The following is a 19,121-nucleotide window of genomic DNA, read 5'->3' on the forward strand; positions in this document are numbered from 1 at the left end:
CCCCAAAAACCAAACTACCCCGACACCCCACCCCAAAAACCAAACTACCCTGACCCCCTACCCCTAAAAACCAAACTACCCTGACCCCCTACCCCTAAAAACCAAACTACCTGACCCCACCCCCCAAAAACAAACTACCCCGATCCCCCACCCCTAAAAAAAAAAACTACCCGACCTCCCCCTACCCCAAGCCCTTAATCCAGCCCCAAAGCCCCAAAAAATACCGCCCAACCCTGACCCAGCCCCAGACTGACCACGTCCTTCTCTCCCGATGCACTCTCCCTTTATCTCTGCCTTATCCATGCATATGCGTTGTTGAGCACATGCGTGGTTAAGGCAGAGAAAATGTGAGTTGTTGTTAACACAAGTGTGGTTCGGCTTGTGTTAACAACGTAGGTCGTTGATCCAGATGTTCCCCCTTTGGTACTGCTCAGGGTCTCCCTAACTTATGTGTCATAGGAACAAGTCTTCATCCTCATTGCCAGTCCTTCTTTGTTAATAATCTCTTGAATATGTAGTTCTGGGTCAAGGGTTATGTGTCCCTTCTAGTTCTCTCTGTTGAGATCAGGGCGGTTCAGCGCCTCTTTAGGGGCTGAAGGTGGTTTGGTGGTCTGACAATAAGGAGATTTCCACTAGTTGTTTTCAAATCTGGGAGAGATACGCCTTTCATCTCAGGTTTGCAAAAAATGTACCATTAGAAATGGGTCTGTAGTGATTGAGTCTTTTGTGTCCAGTTTATTCTTCTTAATTAGTGGTTGAATCTATGATGTTTTCCTTCTGATGGAATGCACCTATGGTTTGATGATGTCCAGTGCTGGGGGAGCTGCGGGAGTTGATTTTTTTATATTATTGGGGGCAGGGGTCTGAGGGTGTGCTGGTCAACTCATTCTCATTCGGCGCAGGAATTTTGTGAGATACATTTTCTGAAGGGTTGACATAGTGGGTGCATTTTTCTTTAATGAGCTTCCCTTGTGGGGTTGTTCAAAATGCAGGCTTTTGCTTTTATTCAATTGGTATACATCTAGTGCTTTGGCTCTGGGGATGAAATTCTAGGCTATTTGGTAGCACAAGCTCTCAGAGTGAGGATTTGATGTTTCTGTACAACCTGGATTGTCAAATTCTAAACCTGGAGTTGTCCTTCTAGGATACTGAGCTGGGCTAATCCTGTTTAAGTGGTAGGTCTTATTTGTTCCTTTGGTGTATGATGTGTACATTCTGTTGTGCCTTTATAGTTATATTTTGTTCAGTAGGATCCTGGATTTATACCAAGATCACTAATGACTATGGGCCTGATTTAGAACTGGGAGGATGGGTTACTGCATCACAACGGTGACGGACATCCTGTCCGACAAAATCTAAATCCCATTATGTCCCATGGGATTTACATTTCGGCGGATGGGATATCTGTCACCATGGTGATGGAGTAACATGTCTGCAGAGTTCTAAATCATACATCTATCTACAGATTCGTGCTGTTATGTTTTTTATATCAGCATCCATCTAAGGTTTTTTCTGTTTCCCTTTTTGTTGTATTTACGTTCCTAGGGAATAATTGAATTGAGGACATTGTTCATTCAATCGTATAGCTGCCCTGTGTGGTTTAACAGCCATAGGTAGGAACCTTTTGGAGCAACATGATTGACACTGCAGTGCACCTGTGATATAGATATTCTGAAAATATAATTCATACAAGAAATCTGCTTCCTTATGACTAACCTGTCTAACTTTGTAACTGTTGCGCCAGGTAAAGAACTTTTGATAGTCACCCCTGAAAATGGCCCATTTTCTAGCCTACCTGAATCTGCTCTGTGCCCTGAAACAACAGGTCTTAGAACAGGCACTAACAGTTTCAGGGCATCCCCTTCCTTATTGATATTTCTCCACTGGCCGCCCTTGACAACCGCATCCTGTTCAAAATGGTGGAACTTTAATATATAAAAGTCCACTTCAAGCAACCAGCATACCTGTCAGAAACTTACCGTAATAACAAGAAGATAAGACGTAGACTGCATAGGATGTAGACGAGGCCCAGCTCTTTATCTGAAATAGGTTTCAGGATCAGGTAAAAAGCACAAGGATACCCCACTGAAGCAGATTTCTTCCCTTATGAGCCTTCCTCTGTAACCCTATTTACAACTCCATTGTTCTTCTCTCGCGCCTCATTCCCTAAGGCATCGCAGCACGGACAGAGGCACATGGAGACACAGAAGAATACATCTTATCACATCCAGGCAAATCCTGAGGCCATTTGCTTTCCAGATACAAACCCATCCAGGCAGTGCACCCGCCTGCTATGACTGGTGGGCCATGGACCAATCCCTTTTTTGGCAGCAATCAAATAAATTCAGAAATTGATCTAGTTATATAAAATGACAAATTCAATACCCATAAATACATCTTTACATTCTCAAGTATAGAAACACACAGGAAAACAGTCAAACATATAAATAATTTGTTAACGTCATTAAAAATGTTCATGGAGTTGGCGGCTTGAACATGGAACTAGATAGGCCGAGACCTATATCGGCTTCTCCTGCCGTAAGCCTACGGGTATTGGTTGCTAATTAATCCACGAATGCCAAGTTTGTTTGTTTGACTGTCTTAGGTATAAATGCATAATTATGCACACATACAGAAATAAATAGATCATTTAATCCATACATGCCTCATTTACCAGCATAGGAGTTTATTAAAGACCTGTTACAATCAGCAACAGGCTCGCACCAGTGGGTGATCGATGCAGGTCCAAATACTAAACACTGGTCACATTTCATATCCAAGCTACTCAGAATGAGTAAATTATGACCAGAGCAACCGCTTGTTTGCTTCTGTCAACTTTTTCTTGTGCGAGGTAAACACAAGATACAACTCAATCAATGCTCTTAAATGTGAACTAGGTGATCGAGCAGAACAAGGTTTGATCCCTCTCGACCATAGAAATAAATGGAAATTGTATAGAATTCAAAGTAAACCTAGTGGAAATTTTCCTAGGTGGCCAAGGGTGGATCACGTTCAGATAAGCCTGGTCCCAAGGAGCAAGGCATATGATTTGTGTAGGCCACAGCTTTTCCTTTGAAACACCTCTGGGATGCTCAGCCAAGCCTTTTCCATAGCATAGTATAGTATAGCATAGCATAGCATAGCATGGTATCTCCATTTACAACCAATTGAAAATCTCACAATGAGATGGATGTCATGAACCCTGCAACATAACCAATCACTGTGCAGCAAAGCCACCTGCTGGAGCGGCCCCCGCACAGTCAGCTACACTGTATGTGTGAGCTCTGGTCTGGGAAGAGAGTAGCTCAAGCGGGGGACGGCAGGAGTTGACTTGGAAGTGGACAAACTTAAAACGCAATCTGATCACCATGCATGATCTGGTGGTGAGCAACACCTAAGGAACATGTGAAGCACCTGTCACGCGACAAGTCTGATGCGTAGTAAAACATCCAAAGTCAGTCCGGATAGGAAAACCAGGATCAGGATGGCCCACTGCTACTGAGACTTTCAACCGGAAGAGAGGGAGGCTTCTTCATCGGAGAAACATCTGTTTTAGAAGTGAACATGCAAGGAATTTACAAAACAAGTGTTATTTTGGTGCAGGTCACTGTTATGCAAAACTACAAAGCCAACTCAAACAGAAACAGCAGTAAATATTGAGACAACAGCAAAAATGTAACATAAACATTTGACAATTGAAAGTGTTTTACATCCTGTTGCTGAGCCCAGGGACTGAATCCTGTAATATTGCACTGAGATCAGAAGCAGTGAATAGACTTTAAATTGTTTACTCCATGTGCAGAGATGAACGCATTTAACAGGAGATAGTACAACTATGGAGAGGTTTATTGTGTAATAAACTGGATAAATTAATCTGTTGCTAGTAGATGTGCCACATCTATGTTTTAGGGTTAGCAACATACTTGGAAAACTGATGTGAGATAAAGTACACCCTCACATACATTTTTAGGCTATTGCAAGTCACAGAGGAGTTCTGTGGCCATAGAGAGAAATGAGGTAGACTCGTTGTAATACAGTCACATCATCACCCATCACACAAACAGCTTAAATCCTTTTTGGGGTGACTTTTCATATGAAACAGGTAAGATCTTTGCGGACATGATGCATAAAAGTAGAATCTGTACTGCAATATTAAATACACACAGCAAAAAACATTTAGATATTTGTTGCAAAAAGGCACTAGAAGCAGGTTAGTACAAGTCAGGTTTAAAAACATGTTGTAAATTAGAATGTGTTGAAACATGCAGAGAGATTTTATGTTTGGTATAATTACCTACATGTGCAAAAAAATAAACATGTGGTCTAAAATATTTCATTTATACTAATCACTGTTCATCTAGAAAAACAGAGCAAACTAAGAAAAACTCCTGTTTCGTTTTCGCTGTTTAACCTGCAGTTTAATTATGCTCTGAGTACTTCCTTGTCACTTGGCCGCAGGCCCTGCAGAAGGTGTTACAACAGAGGAACCTGAAGTCATTTCTTTATCACAAGTGAACAGAGAAGCCATGAGTCATCTGCAATCAGGGACTCAGACACAGGCTTGTATACAGGGATTGCAGGCTCCCATGTACTGTACCAGTAACTTCTTTTTTGTGCAGTGCCTAATACCACAGTGCCGCTTCTATGCACCCTGCACAACAGGTGCTACCATTTATCGTATTTAATGTGACTCAATTTATCAGCCTTGTCCCTGGTATTTATGTTAAGGGCATTTGCAAACACATTTTCATTACAAATGTGTCAAAGCAATGGACACGGCTAATGCTTATTTTGTGCAAAGCTTGTATGCAACTGACAATGCTATTAGTTCACCCAGTGTTGTCGCACAATTAACTAGATCCAAAATAATTGATGATGCTGAAATGAGCTCGTTATTTGGGCAGCATCCTATTCTTAAGCTGAAGTTGGCCTCTTTTTTGACCAACATCTCATTCACTGGCTGAAGTTAGCATCTTATTCACCAGCATCTTATTTACAGGCAACATTTCATAGGATGTATATTCTATTTATCGATCCTTAAATAATTCAACCAACTGCATTTCATCAGGCCTTGCGTTGCCATACTACAAGTATGCTTTTTTCCAAACGTGTACACCATGGGCCAAGTGTGCCATCCTCAAAATTCATGTTGATCCTAATAAAGGGAGCATGTCTCTACAATACCTGTATGTAAATTGTCCAAGCCAATCAACATTTGTCACAACAGGTAGCACCAAACGGGTCACCTTTACCTTGGTGCATTCTTCTTCAGTTATGTCCAAATAAGTAGTCACGCTTGGCTCACAAATATCTATACTGTTTTTCAAACACTCCACATCCCCTGCAACGTTCATGAGTATTTATCCTGAGTCAAGCAATGTTTCAACCAACACGTGGGCTCCATCCAATGTATTCCTATGGAGCTGCAGGCAAATAAGCAGCCAGTCTTTCTCTCGCGAGGATCAGTTTAGCTCACCCATATTCATATTGTGCAAAAAAATGAAGCGTCCCTCCCCACTACCCATGTAATGTATTTGAGCTAAACAAAATGTGTCACAACAGGTGGCATCAAACAGGTCTCTCTCACCTCAGTGCATTCCTAAGCAGTTACATTAACTACATTATCATAATTGTTCTATTGTAAAATCCCATTGGATGACAAATATTTATGTTTTTTTTTCTCACAAATACCATATCCCCTTCCAAGGTTTATCAGGATTTAGCCCAATCCAAGTAATGTTTCCACCAAATTATAAGCCAACTGTGCCACCCTCTAGTGAAAGCATTCCTACTGTCATATTTATCAGTAACCAGTCTTTCTTTTATGAAGATCAATTTGGCTCACAAATATTCATACCTGTGTTAATAAATAGAAGAGTCCTCTGCACTACCTCTGCATTTTTCCCTAGGCCGAGAAAATATTTATTACAATACGTGGCATCAACCTGGTCCCACCCTGAAGAAATGCATTCCTATGTACTAATGTAAGAATATGGAATTAAGTACCTTATTTATACTTTAGCGGACGGGATACTCCATCACAAACGTGACGGATATCCCACCTGCCATATTACAATTGTATTATATCCTATGGCCTTTGTAATACTGCTGATGGGGTTATCCATCACATTTGCAATGGAGTATCCCATCTGGCAAAGTCTAACTCAGGCTCTAAAACAGTTCACTAAATGTGACACCCCCAAGACAATTAATTCCCATAAAGTTGTATGCAAATAAGTAACCATACGTATACCTTACACATATCTATATATTTGTCAGAACAGGTAACTTCAATAGGAAGCCGTTGAGTTCAATGCACTTCTTTGAACTTATGTCCAATTAATTAACTATATTTTTTACATAAAAGTCACATTGGCTCACAAATCCAGGGTTGATCTTTTTACAGACTATACCCTTCTACAACATCCATTTGGAATCAGTCTGAGCCAAGCAACATTTTAATGAAAATATGAGGTCAAATGTGCCACCATCCAGCCAATGCATTCCTATGGGGATATGTATAATAATTAACCATTCTTTGCTTTACAGTGTTCAATGTGGCTCATTTGGGTTTTCTAAACATGGTGTGCTCCTCTACGCCTATGTGTGATTTGCCTAAGACAAGCCAGATTTTTCTTGGCCTGTGGCACCAAGAGTTGCACCCTCAAGCCACTGCATTTCAATTGGCCACTAGAAAAATCAGTGATTATTTCTTCCTTTCTGAACATCACCTTGGTCCTTTGCAGTGCATGCTGTTATTTATAAATGCAGTACACCTCTACTCCTCTGAGTCATAATTTGCCCATGACCGTCAAGCCTTTGCATTCCTGTAGACTTAGGTTCAAATAAGTAAGCCCCTTCTATACTATCACTGTTTAATTTGTCAGACCCAAGCAGTACTTCCCACAAAGGTGACCTCCAAAGAATTATGTTCAGTTCAATGTATTTGCAGGTATGTGCAAATAAAAACTATGCTTTTTTTCTGTATAACTTTAAGTCAATACTTATTCATACACATCACACCCAACTACATGATTCATATGGATTTAGCCTGAAGAAAGCAATATATACACTGAGTCATGATGTCGGTCGTGATGTCAAATTGACCAAACGCAAGTTCATCCATGGACAGCTACATCTGACTCTCTAACCATCATTTGCTTAACAAAGAATACCTGGGCTCATAAACATTTATAAACAGAGCCAATTTATGCACTGCCCATGTGCAATGTGCCTGAGCCTAGGAAGATATATCACCAAATGTGTCACCCTTGATTCAATCAATTTCTTTTCCCCTGTGCTTCAATAAATAATAAGAATTTTTCCTATGTGAAAGTTACATTGGCTGTAGGATTGGAAGTCCATGGCTCTGCATTCATGTGAGAATCTTCTCCTAATTTTATCACTGCCAGAATGTTCTCTCATGCAGGATACCTGTAACACCAATCTCCTGAGAAGTGCTCTATGTGATTGTAGTATGTTGCTTATCTTCAGAATACTAGTTTTTATTTGGTGTATATCTGTATTGGAATTTCTCGTGATATGTGTGGTTTCCACACCCCTGACTAGGCCATGCCACCAACAGTTTGTGGCAACTACTTATAGGTTTGAGCTGTAGGCATTTGTAGCTCAACCCCACTGGGAGGACTGTCTATTGGCTCCCCTGTTAAACAATGTGGTTATTCATGATAGGCCCGGTAAGAAATTGGGTTGTGGATTTCCTGGGGTACAAGCCCTAGTCAAGGAGCAACCACAATCTTTGTCCGAGTGAGGCTCAAGCCAACCCTAAATTAACCTGTGCTCTACCCTCTGGCACAGAGCAGTCAGGCTTAACTTAGAGGCAGTGTGTAAAGTATTTGTGCATTAATTCAAATAGTATTAAAGTCAAATAAACACCACTCAAAAAGGATCCCACACCAAGTTAGAAAAATAGAGTTATTTTTAATAAATAAAATAAGATCAAAACAACAAAACTCCAGTCAGTGGAACCAGAGATAGGCAATTTTAAAGAGTTCAGTGAAAAATAGTGCCAAAAAGCACAAAGCGGCAACTGTGGAAATCCGGTCATGCCGGACCAAGAAAAAGTGACAAAGATCAGGCTAACTACGATGGAGTGTGGGCCAGCTACAGGGACTCAGTTAGGACTACTGAACAAAGGACCTTAAGTCCTGGTTTGTAGAGCATTGTGAAGGTATACGTTGAAGATGCTTCGGCCAGCCAAAATGGTGCATCCGTACCGAGATGCGGCAAGGCTGCGATGTGAGGGCCTGCATCATTGTCGAGGATCCTGTCAAGAGGACTTGTGATGCAAACTCTGGCATCAAGGATGCATGGTGCAGTTGGGGGCAATGAGTCAGTCCCAAGGAGCTACGAGGCTGTGATATGGAATCCGGAGTAGGCATCAAGGGTGGCATCGATGAGGGATACAAGGGCTTGCGTTGAGGATGTATTGTGCAATGGTGGTTCCGATGCGGCTGCTGGCTTTGATATGAGTCCTTGCAATAGGGTGATCCATGCAGCAGCAGCAATGCTTTGGTTCTGCTCGGGGTTGCACCATGCAGTGGACAAGATGCATCAATTCTGCCGTAGGTTGGACCAAATATTGGTCACGGGCTGGCTGCACGATTGTTGTAGTACTTGAGCAGATTCTTATAAGACCACCCCCCATTATTGCTGGAATATACCTTTCGAGAGGGCTCCAGAATGTCTCATGCATGAAGTTTCCCACAGGACTACTTACTTATCCCACTGCTGTAGATGTTGTGGGTACAGCCACTCCATGCTACTTTGAGGGTAACTGGGATACCAGTGCCACCCGGGTCAACGATTGGGAGGAGATGAAGGCAGTAGTTTAGGGGGGTGTAGGTTTAATTTGTAGGGTCCGATGTCACCTACAAAAGGACTTCAGTGGAGAAGAGTGGCACAATGGTTAGAGCGGACCCTGATGCAGAGATCTGGCCCAGGACCAGGGTTCAATTCCCACCTCTGCAGGTCTTGGGCTCACTTCCCTTGGACTAGATAATTCTCGCCACGGTGCCTAATCTAATTAATGGGTCCCACTCTGTAACTCTGGGCAATAGCTTGCTTAATCTCCACAGTGGCCCTGACAGTGATTAGATGCCTGGCTTCACCCTGGGGGTGCCCAGGAGTGAGCGCCTCACAGGGAAAAGCCAGGAGGGGTTCCACAGCGGTATGCATACAGCACTTTGAGACCCTAATGGGTGAGTAGTGCGCTATACAAGTGTGAAGTTTACAGTTTTTACTTGAAGGCCCAACAGGAGAGGATAGTGGAGGTACAGCGTGGATTTCCCACGTCCTCCCATTATGATATGGCCCTGCTAACAGCTGAGTGAGAGCCAGGGGGTATCTGGAACAGGCTGGACAAATGAATGATGAGAGTTTATCGTCTGAGCCTCCCCCGAGCAAACTGCTTACCTGACTGATGCCCAACGATCCTCATCAGCCTCTATTTCTGGTGCTCCTAACTGCATGTTGGCCACAACGCAGATGGCTATAAATAGAACATGGTCAGAGCGCCTGCAGTCGATACATATATAAGTGTATGCAGGTGAGGCGTTGAACTTATGGGAAACCTGCAGGGGGTGCAGGAACATAAAGGGCCTGCAAGAGAGCAACACCAAGGGACTGCAGGGAAGAAAGTGGACACAAAGGGAATGTTGGGAGGGGCTAACATATCCTCATCACTATCACAGCAAGTAAGGTAGCTCATGAACACTACAGACGGTTGCCCAGAATGCGTCAACAGATCTATGTCCCAAAGAGGTATAATAGGATTACTGTCCTGAAAGAAATTCAGGGAAGCTTTTTCTATGGGAGAGGAAGCCTCACACACTAATTTGTGTCATACTTTATCAGCGACGACCTCTCCCCATCCTGGAAGGACAGTGCCACCAGGGCGGACTCAACCTCCTGGACGACCTGCACAGGAGAGAGTTCTTAGATAAAAGCTACTGGACCTAAGGTGGATCCAGATTCACTAAAAATACCTTGTGGCAACTGGTATATCCCCTTTATTAGTGGTGTCCACAGGTATGTCTAAAAACAAGGTACAAACGTTAGGCTGAGGTTAATGGCTCAGCCAGACTCAATTAGCCAACATGTTTCTGTCCTCACAAAAATCCTAGGGGCATTCTTCAGGGCTTAGGATCCCTATCTGAAATGGCTTACTAACTCCGAGAACAATTTCATCAATTCTAATGCCACTCAAGTTCTACCTGAGTGATGATACTTGTACAATAACCTGTGTAAAAATCCAAAAATATTTTAAAACAATTTATTTACCTCACTTCTACCTATGTCACACAGAGCAGTGAACACGCAGAAATCACTGCAAACCAATGTGTGTTTAGCTGAAAACAGCGTGCACACATCTTAGACATGCATTACTGTCGGCAAAACGTCCTATTCACACTACTGCAACATGTCTTATGTGAAGATATGTAATTCACATCCTCCATCCCGATGTATCACCCTAGACTCCAGGGGTACTGGCTCCGGGCCTGGGAAGGGTACGGTGTCCTTTGTAGTCACACACTGGTAGCACAAAGAAAAATGAATTGCCATCAGACTGCAATCGGAATTCAGGTCAATTGCTAAACTAAGTGGGGCTATTATTAAAAGACATCAGCCACAACTAGTTGTTTATGGGTTAATCACGCAGTGCGCAGGGATACAGGACTATGTGGAAGTCAGATAATCATGTACCAGCGTCACCGAAAGGAAAACAGCCACTAACTGATCATGTCCATTTAATGGATAATGAGAGGGGACTTCATCTCAAATATGTGGGAAACGGCTTTACAACGCTGCCAGAGCCACACAGGCTGTAAGCACGCAAGCGTTACCACGCGTGCCCTGAACCTCCCAAACGCATGGTGCCTTAACCATGCATTTGCGTGGTTCACGCACACAGGAGGAACAGCCGGAAGAGGAACGTGGTGGCCGGGTAAGTGGAGCTGGGGTGGGTGGGGGTATTTCTACGGGTAGGGTGGGGTAGGTTTACGAGTTCAGGGTGGGGGCAGGGGATCGGGGTAGTTTTTAGGCCAGGGTGTTTTTTTTTTTTTAGGACAGGGTAGGTTTTAGTGTTGAGGGCGGAAGGTCGGGTCGTTTTCAGGACAGAGTATGGTAGTTTTTGAGACAGGGTAGGTTTTGGGGTTTAGGGTGGGGCAGGGCAGTTTTTAGGACAGGGCGGGGTAGATTATAGGACAGGGCAGGGTAGCTTTTGGGGCTTAGGGCAGGGGCAGGGTAGTTTTCAGGACAGGGCAGGGTAGGTTTTAGGGTTTAGGGCAGGGGTGGGGGGGTCGGCTAATTTTTAGGACAGGGTGGGTAGTTTTTAGGTCAGCATAGGTTTTAGGTTTTAAGACGGGCGGAGGTCAGGGTAGTTTTTAGGACAGGGCGGGGTAGGTTTTGGAATGAGGCAGGTTGGCTTTTAGGTTTTAGAGCGGGGGTCGGTGTAATTTTTAGGACAGGCAGGATAATTTTTAGGACAGGGTGGGGTAGGTTTTGGGGTTTAGGGCAGGGGTCAAAGTAGTTTTTGGGAGAGGGCAGGGTAGCTTTTAGGGTTTGGGGTGGGGGTCATTTTTAGGCCAGGGTGGGTGAGTTTTTAGGAGGTTTTGAGGTTGTAGGGCAGTGGAGGGAGGGAGGTTAGTTTTTCGGACAGGGCAGGGTAGGTTTTAGGGTTCAGGGCAGAGGGGTCGGGTCTTTTTTTAGGACAGGGTGAGGTTGTTTTTAGGACATGGTAGGTTTTAGGGTTTAAGGCAGAGGATCGGGATAGTTTTTAGGATAGAGTGGGGTAGGTTTTAGGCAGGGTAGGGTAGCTTTTAGGGTTTAAAGTAGGGGCTGGGTCGTTTTTAGGACAGGGGAGGGTAGGTTTTAGGGTTTAGGGTGTGGTGGGGGACTTGGTAGTTTTTAGGACAGGGTGGGGTAGTTTTTAGGACAGTGTAAATTTTAGAGTTTAGAATGGGGGGTCGGGGTAGTTTTTAGGACAGGGCGGGGTCATTTTTAGGAGAGACTGGGGTAGTTTTTAGGACAGGGTAGGATTTAGGGTGGGGGTCAGGGTCGTTTTTAGGACAGCCTGGGGTAGGTTTTAGGACAGGGCATGGTAGCTTTTAGGGTTTAGGGTGGTGTGTGGGGTTGGGGTAGTTTTAGGACTGGGTAGGTTTTAGGGTTTAGGGCGGGGCAGGAGTTCAGGGTAATTTTTAGGACAAGGTGGGGTAGTATTTAGGACAGGGTAGGTTTTAGGGCTAAGGGAGGGTGTGAGGGGGTCGAGGAGGTTGTATCACACAACCACGCATGGTGTTACCAAATATACCCTTACTAAGCATGGTTTTAGAATGAAATTTGTTGTAAAGGCATGCGCGGTAAAGGCATGCGTGGTTAAGAAGTGGTTGTGGTTCCAACCGCGTATTTAAGCCATGCGTGGTTCTGTCATACAACCCAAATATGTGTGCCGTTTGTCATTGTATAAGGAGCTCCGTCAAATGGAACTGTCCACTTTCATCGTATAGGAAGGTACACACATAACATATATACACATATGCGCTACACGCATACTTTTTTTTGTGGCATAGGAGCATAAGATAAAGGAGTACGGCGCAGAATATCACAGAGAAATATCACTGTTAGCGCCACTTTTCAATTCAAAATTCTGCTGCTATATATAAGGTCGTTGCTCGTTTGCAAGAGTGTAGGAGGCTGGACTGGCTTGTAGTGAGTACCAAGGGGTACTTGCACCTTGCACCAGGCCCAGTTATCCCTTATTAGTGTATAGGGTGTCTAGCAGCTTAGGCTGATAGATAATGGTAGCTTAGCAGAGCAGCTTAGGCTGAACTAGGAGACGTGTGAAGCTACTACAGTACCACTTAGTGTCATATGCACAATATCATAAGAAAACACAATACACAGTTATACTAAAAATAAAGGTACTTTATTTTTATGACAATATGCCAAAGTATCTTAGAGTGTACCCTCAGTGAGAGGATAGGAAATATACACAAGATATATATACACAATAGCAAAAATATGCAGTATAGTCTTAGAAAACAGTGCAAACAATGTATAGTTACAATAGGATGCAATGGGGAAACATAGGGATAGGGGCAACACAAACCATATACTCCAGAAGTGGAATGCGAACCACGAATGGACCCCAAACCTATGTGACCTTGTAGAGGGTCGCTGGGACTATTAGAAAATAGTGAGAGTTAGCAAAATAACCCTCCCCAAGACCCTGAAAAGTGAGTGCAAAGTGCACTAAAGTTCCCCTAAGGACAAAAGAGTCGTGCTAGAGGAATAATGCAGGAAAGACACAAACCAGCAATGCAACAACTGTGGATTTCCAATCTAGGGTACCTGTGGAACAAGGGGACCAAGTCCAAAAGTCACAAGCAAGTCGGAGATGGGCAGATGCCCAGGAAATGCCAGCTGCGGGTGCAAAGAAGCTTCGACTGGACAGAAGAAGCTAAGGTTTCTGCAGGAACGAAAAGGGCTAGAGACTTCCCCTTTGGTGGACGGATCCCTCTCGCCTTGGAGAGTCGTGCAGAAGTGTTTTCCCGCCGGAAGGACGCCAACAAGCCTTGCTACACGCAAATCGTGCGTTTGGCGTTTTTGGACGCTGCTGGGGCCCAGGAGGGACCAGGAGGTCGCAAATTGGACCTGCAGAGAGAGGGGACGTCGAGCAAGACAAAGAGCCCTCACTGAAGCAGGTAGCACCCGGAGAAGTGCCAGAAACAGGCACTACGAGGATGCGTGAAACGGTGCTCGCCGAAGTTGCACAAAGGAGTCCCACGTCGCCGGAGACCAACTTAGAAAGTCGTGCAATGCAGGTTAGAGTGCCGTGGACCCAGGCTTGGCTGTGCACGAAGGATTTCCGCCGGAAGTGCACAGGGGCCGGAGCAGCTGCAAAGTCGCGGTTCCCAGCAATGCAGCCCAGCGAGGTGAGGCAAGGACTTACCTCCACCAAACTTGGGCTGAAGAGTCACTGGACTGTGGGGGTCACTTGGACAGCGTCGCTGGATTCGAGGGACCTCGCTCGTCGTGCTGAGAGGAGACCCAAGGGACCGGTAATGCAGCTTTTTGGTGCCTGCGGTTGCAGGGGGAAGATTCCGTCGACCCACGGGAGATTTCTTCGGAGCTTCTGGTGCAGAGAGGAGGCAGACTACCCCCACAGCATGCACAAGCAGGAAAACAGTCGAGAAGGCGGCAGGATCAGCGTTACAGAGTTGCAGTAGTCATCTTTGCTACTATGTTGCAGGTTTGCAGGCTTCCAGCGCGGTCAGCGGTCGATTCCTTATCAGAAGGTGAAGAGGGAGATGCAGAGGAACTCGGCTGAGCTCATGCATTCGTTATCTAACGTTTCCCCAGAGACAGAGACCCTAAATAGCCAGAATGAGGGTTTGGCTACCTAGGAGAGAGGAAAGGCTACTAACACCTGAAGGAGCCTATCACAAGGAGTCTCTGACGTCACCTGGTGGCACTGGCCACTCAGAGCAGTCCAGTGTGCCAGCAGCACCTCTGTTTCCAAGATGGCAGAGGTCTGGAGCACACTGGAGGAGCTCTGGACACCTCCCAGGGGAGGTGCAGGTCAGGGGAGTGGTCACTCCCCTTTCCTTTGTCCAGTTTCGCGCCAGAGCAGGGGCTAAGGGGTCCCTGAACCGGTGTAGACTGGCTTATGCAGAATTGGGCACATCTGTGCCCAACAAAGCATTTCCAGAGGCTGGGGGAGGCTACTCCTCCCCTGCCTTCACACCATTTTCCAAAGGGAGAGGGTGTCACACCCTCTCTCAGAGGAAGTTCTTTGTTCTGCCATCCTGGGCCAGGCCTGGCTGGACCCCAGGAGGGCAGCTGCCTGTCTGAGGGGTTGGCAGCAGCAGCAGCTGCAGTGAAACCCCAGGAAGGGCAGTCTGGCAGTACCAGGGTCTGTGCTACAGACCACTGGGATCATGGAATTGTACCAACAATGCCAGGATGGCATAGAGGGGGCAATTCCATGATCATAGACATGTTACATGGCCATATTCGGAGTTACCATGGTGAAGCTACATATAGGTAGTGACCTATATGTAGTGCACGCGTGTAATGGTGTCCCCGCACTCACAAAGTTCAGTGAATTGGCTCTGAACAATGTGGGGGCACCTTGGCTAGTGCCAGGGTGCCCTCACACTAAGTAACTTTGCACCTAACCTTTACCAGGTAAAGGTTAGACATATAGGTGACTTATAAGTTACTTAAGTGCAGTGTAAAATGGCTGTGAAATAACGTGGACGTTATTTCACTCAGGCTGCAGTGGCAGGCCTGTGTAAGAATTGTCAGAGCTCCCTATGGGTGGCAAAAGAAATGCTGCAGCCCATAGGGATCTCCTGGAACCCCAATACCCTGGGTACCTCAGTACCATATACTAGGGAATTATAAGGGTGTTCCAGTAAGCCAATGTAAATTGGTAAAATTGGTCACTAGCCTGTTAGTGACAATTTAGAAAGAAATGAGAGAGCATAACTGTGAGAAGGTAGCCTCTTTCTAGCCTTGTTACCCCCACTTTTGGCCTGTTTGTGAGTGTATGTCAGGGTGTTTGTCACTGTTTTCACTGTCTCACTGGGATCCTGATAGCCAGGCCTCAGTGCTCATAGTGAAAACACCATGATTTCAGTATGGTTGTTATGTGTCACTGGGATCCTGCTAGTCAGGACCCCAGTGCTCATAGGTTTGTGGCCTATATGTATGTGTCACTGGGACCCTGTCACACAGGGCCCCAGTGCTCATAGGTGTGCATGTATATGTTCCCTGTGTGGTGTCTAACTGTCTCACTGAGGCTCTGCTAACCAGAACCTCAGTGGTTATGCTCTCTCATTACTTTTAAATTGTCACTAACAGGCTAGTGACCATTTTTACCAATTTACATTGGCTTACTGGAACACCCTTATAATTCCCTAGTATATGGTACTGAGGTACCCAGGGTATTGGGGTTCCAGGAGACCCCTATGGGCTGCAGCATTTCTTTTGCCACCCATAGGGAGCTCTGACAATTCTTACACAGGCCTGCCACTGCAGCCTGAGTGAAATAACGTCCACGGTATTTCACAGCCATTTTACACTGCACTTAAGTAACTTATAAGTCACCTATATGTCTAACCTTTACCTGGTAAAGGTTAGGTGCAAAGTTACTTAGTGTGAGGGCACCCTGGCACTAGCCAAGGTGCCCCCACATTGTTCAGAGCCAATTCCCTGAACTTTGTGAGTGCGGGGACACCATTACACGCGTGCACTACATATAGGTCACTACCTATATGTAGCTTCACCATGGTAACTCCGAATATGGCCATGTAACATGTCTATGATCATGGAATTGCCCCCTCTATACCATCCTGGCATAGTTGGCACAATCCCATGATCCCAGTGGTCTGTAGCACAGACCCTGGTACTGCCAAACTGCCCTTCCTGGGGTTTCACTGCAGCTGCTGCTGCTGCCAACCCCTCAGACAGGCAGCTGCCCTCCTGGGGTCCAGCCAGGCCTGGCCCAGGATGGCAGAACAAAGAACTTCCTCTGAGAGAGGGTGTGACACCCTCTCCCTTTGGAAAATGGTGTGAAGGCAGGGGAGGAGGAGCCTCCCCCAGCCTCTGGAAATGCTTTGTTGGGCACAGATGTGCCCAATTCTGCATAAGCCAGTCTACACCGGTTCAGGGACCCCTTAGCCCCTGCTCTGGCGCGAAACTGGACAAAGGAAAGGGGAGTGACCACTCCCCTGACCTGCACCTCCCCTGGGAGGTGTCCAGAGCTCCTCCAGTGTGCTCCAGACCTCTGCCATCTTGGAAACAGAGGTGCTGCTGGCACACTGGACTGCTCTGAGTGGCCAGTGCCACCAGGTGACGTCAGAGACTCCTGCTGATAGGCTCCTTCAGGTGTTAGTAGCCTATCCTCTCTCCTAGGTAGCCAAACCCTCTTTTCTGGCTATTTAGGGTCTCTGTCTCTGGGGAAACTTTAGATAACGAATGCATGAGCTCAGCCGAGTTCCTCTGCATCTCCCTCTTCACCTTCTGATAAGGAATCGACCGCTGACCGCGCTGGAAGCCTGCAAACCTGCAACATAGTAGCAAAGACGACTACTGCAACTCTGTAACGCTGATCCTGCCGCCTTCTCGACTGTTTTCCTGCTTGTGCATGCTGTGGGGGTAGTCTGCCTCCTCTCTGCACCAGAAGCTCCGAAGAAATCTCCCGTGGGTCGACGGAATCTTCCCCCTGCAACCGCAGGCACCAAAAAGCTGCATTTCCGGTCCCTTGGGTCTCCTCTCAGCACGACGAGCGAGGTCCCTCGAATCCAGCGACACCGTCCAAGTGACCCCCACAGTCCAGTGACTCTTCAGCCCAAGTTTGGTGGAGGTAAGTCCTTGCCTCACCTCGCTGGGCTGCATTGCTGGGAACCGCGACTTTGCAAGCTTCTCCGGCCCCTGTGCACTTCCGGCGGAAATCCTTCGTGCACAGCCAAGCCTGGGTCCACGGCACTCTAACCTGCATTGCACGACTTTCTAAGTTGGTCTCCGGCGACGTGGGACTCCTTTGTGCAACTTCGGCGAGCACCGTTTCACGCATCCTCGTAGTGCCTGTTTCTGGCACTTCTCCGGGGGCTACCTGCTTCAGTGAGGGCTCTTTGTCTTGCTCGACGTCCCCTCTCTCTGCAGGTCCAATTTGCGACCTCCTGGTCCCTCCTGGGCCCCAGCAGCGTCCAAAAACGCCAAACGCACGATTTGCGTGTAGCAAGGCTTGTTGGCGTCCATCCGGCGGGAAAACACTTCTGCACGATTCTCCAAGGCATGGGGGATCCATCCTCCAAAGGGGAAGTCTCTAGCCCTTGTCGTTCCTGCAGTATTCACAGTTCTTCAGCCTAGTAAGAGCTTCTTTGCACCAACCGCTGGCATTTCTTGGGCATCTGCCCATCTCCGAGCTGCTTGTGACTTTTGGACTTGGTCCCCTTGTTCCACAGGTACCCTCAGTCAGGAATCCATCGTTGTTGCATTGCTGATTTGTGTTTTCCTTGCATTTTCCCTCTAACACGACTATTTTGTCCTTAGGGGAACTTTGGTGCACTTTGCACTCACTTTTCAGGGTCTTGGGGAGGGTTATTTTTCTAACTCTCACTATTTTCTGATAGTCCCAGCGACCCTCTACAAGGTCACATAGGTTTGGGGTCCATTCGTGGTTCACATTCCACTTTTGGAGTATATGGTTTGTGTTGCCCCTATCCCTATGTTTCCCCATTGCATCCTATTGTAACTATACTTTGTTTGCACTGTTTTCTAAGACTATACTGCATATTTTTGCTATTGTGTATATATATCTTGTGTATATTTCCTATCCTCTCACTGAGGGTACACTCTAAGATACTTTGGCATATTGTCATAAAAATAAAGTACCTTTATTTTTAGTATAACTGTGTATTGTGTTTTCTTATGATATTGTGCATATGACACTAGGTGGTACTGTAGTAGCTTCACACGTCTCCTAGTTCAGCCTGAGCTGCTTTGCTAAGCTACCATTATCTATCAGCCTAAGCTGCTAGACACCCTATACACTAATAAGGGATAACTGGGCCTGGTGCAAGGTGCAAGTACCCCTTGGTACTCACTACAAGCCAGTCCAGCCTCCTACATTGGTTGTGCAGCGGTGGGATAAGTGCTTGAGACTACTTACCACTCTTGTCATTGTACTTTTCATAAGAGAAAAACTGGCCAAGGTTAGCCTTATTGTCCTTCGTTTGGGGGGGGGTTGTGTGAGAAGGTAGCCTCTTTCTAGCCTTGTTACCCCCACTTTTGGCCTGTTTGTGAGTGTATGTCAGGGTGTTTGTCACTGTTTTCACTGTCTCACTGGGATCCTGATAGCCAGGCCTCAGTGCTCATAGTGAAAACACCATGATTTCAGTATGGTTGTTATGTGTCACTGGGATCCTGCTAGTCAGGACCCCAGTGCTCATAGGTTTGTGGCCTATATGTATGTGTCACTGGGACCCTGTCACACAGGGCCCCAGTGCTCATAGGTGTGCATGTATATGTTCCCTGTGTGGTGTCTAACTGTCTCACTGAGGCTCTGCTAACCAGAACCTCAGTGGTTATGC

General features: G+C 46.0%; 1 long non-coding RNA gene across 1 annotated transcript in view; it reads right to left on the reverse strand.

Annotated features, from left to right (window-relative positions):
- Nucleotides 1-2,669: 2,669 nt before the first annotated feature.
- LOC138258901 (uncharacterized) overlaps nt 2,670-19,121 on the reverse strand; it is a 55,523-nt gene continuing 39,071 nt past the window's right edge. The window contains exon 3 of the long non-coding RNA XR_011198601.1: nt 2,670-3,547. This is a non-coding gene — a long non-coding RNA (uncharacterized lncRNA). The remainder of the gene's footprint in view (nt 3,548-19,121) is intronic.

This window comes from Pleurodeles waltl, chromosome 9 (genome assembly GCF_031143425.1).
Source record: "Pleurodeles waltl isolate 20211129_DDA chromosome 9, aPleWal1.hap1.20221129, whole genome shotgun sequence".
NCBI lineage: Eukaryota > Metazoa > Chordata > Amphibia > Caudata > Salamandridae > Pleurodeles > Pleurodeles waltl.